Source organism: Sapajus apella, unplaced genomic scaffold, assembly GCF_009761245.1.
Source record: "Sapajus apella isolate SASKATOON/1434 unplaced genomic scaffold, GSC_monkey_1.0 scaffold159, whole genome shotgun sequence".
NCBI classification, from domain to species: domain Eukaryota; kingdom Metazoa; phylum Chordata; class Mammalia; order Primates; family Cebidae; genus Sapajus; species Sapajus apella.
In genome coordinates this window covers 2,162,228-2,163,731 of record NW_022437099.1, presented here as the reverse complement: position 1 = coordinate 2,163,731, position 1,504 = coordinate 2,162,228, and the positions used below count along the sequence as shown (strand labels likewise).

Below are 1,504 nucleotides of genomic sequence, written 5' to 3'. Positions count from 1 at the left end.
AAAAAAAAAAAAAAAAAAAGAAAAAAAGAAAAAAAAAGCCATGCCCATCCTCTTCGTTTGCAGGAGTGTTAGAATCTGTTTCACTCGTAATGAGGCATAAAGAACTCCCATTTTCCAGATTTGTTTAGAGAGCCCCTCCCGGATAGATCTCTAGTTTGTAGGGCAGTGAGGCGTTTTAAGGAGGCTAATACCTCTTTAGGATGAAAGATGATTAAATGAGAAAATGATGCAGAAGGGCTTTATACACTGCTAATAGTTATGATTTTAAAATACTGTTTGCAAGCCTTAGTCTCCTAGAGTTGTTAGCATCCTTATTTATACAGAACCTGAAATACAAGGCAGTTAAACAGTGAGAATCAATACTGAATTCTAAATTTAGTAAAAGCAAGATTTAAAATGGTACTGTGAATCTGCTATAATTTAACAAGTCTTGCCTGTACTTTTCAGTTATATGGCCTGTGGGAAGAATGTTAGTCCTAGATCCTAGATCACCTAGATTTTTTTTTTCTTTTTTTTTTTTCCTGTTTCTTTTTCCTTTTCGTTTTCTTTCTTTTCTTCTTCTTTGAGGAAGTGTCCTCTTCTGTCATCCAGGCTGGAGTACAATGGTGTGACCATAGCTCACTACAACCTCCAACTCCTGGACTCAAGCAATCCTCCCAACTCAGGCTTCTGAGTAGCTGGAGCTACAGGTGTATGCCACCTTGCCTGGTTGATTTTTTCATTTTTTTGTGTAGATGGGGGTCTCACTATGTTGCCCAGGCTGGTCTTGAACTCCTAGCCTCAACTGATCCTCCTGCCTCAGCCTCCTAAAGAACTAAGATGACAAGTGTGAGCCATCATACCTGGCCCTCCTTAGTCTTTTAACTTTATTTATTTTTTTCTTTCTTTGTTTCAGCTCCTCCAAAGAAGAATTTTAACTTTATTTCTTTTTTCTTTTTTTCTTCCTTAGCCTTTTTTTTGTCTTGTATATCTTTTTATGTTGGACTTTTGGGTTGCTTTCATTCTTTGGCTATTGTGAATAATGTTACGGCAAACATTTGCATGTAAGCTTTGTGTGGACATAGGTATTTCTCTTGGATGTATATCTAGGAGCAGAATTGCTGGATCACATGTAACTCATCTTTAACCATTTCAAAAAGATGACTCCTAATGCACTGTACAGGTGTGGGTAGAAGCAGCTACCCAGGTGAGAAATGACGGTGGTTTTCAGGACAGTGGCCACAGAGGTGGTAGCATCGTGGATGTGTTCCTGAATTTTGGGCTTTGTGTCAACAAGCCCTGCCTTGCTAAAAGGACGAGGTGGTGTGTGAGAGACAGATCCATTTGCTCCTTTTCCATAAACTGTCCATGTTCTCTGCCCACTTTTCTGTTGAGGTATTGGTCATCTTCTTAGCTTCTTGATGGGTTTTTTTTTTTTGGAGATACAGTCTCACTCCGTTGCCCAGGCTGGAGTGCAGTGGTGCAGTTTTGGCTCACTGCAACCTCTGCCTCCCAGGTTCCAGTA

At 39.8% G+C, this 1,504-nt stretch overlaps 1 protein-coding gene across 3 annotated transcripts in view; it reads left to right on the top strand.

Moving 5' to 3' along the window:
• The window catches only part of FAM220A (family with sequence similarity 220 member A), a 22,789-nt gene that overhangs the window by 5,297 nt on the left and 15,988 nt on the right, over positions 1–1,504 (top strand). The window contains exon 1 of one of the 3 annotated variants that reach the window (XM_032266479.1): positions 993–1,186. The exons of the other annotated variants lie outside the window; for them this stretch is intronic. The gene's annotated coding sequence lies outside the window, so the exon portion shown is untranslated. Of the gene's footprint in view, positions 1–992; positions 1,187–1,504 lie in introns of those variants that run through there. 3 annotated transcript variants of the gene reach the window in all.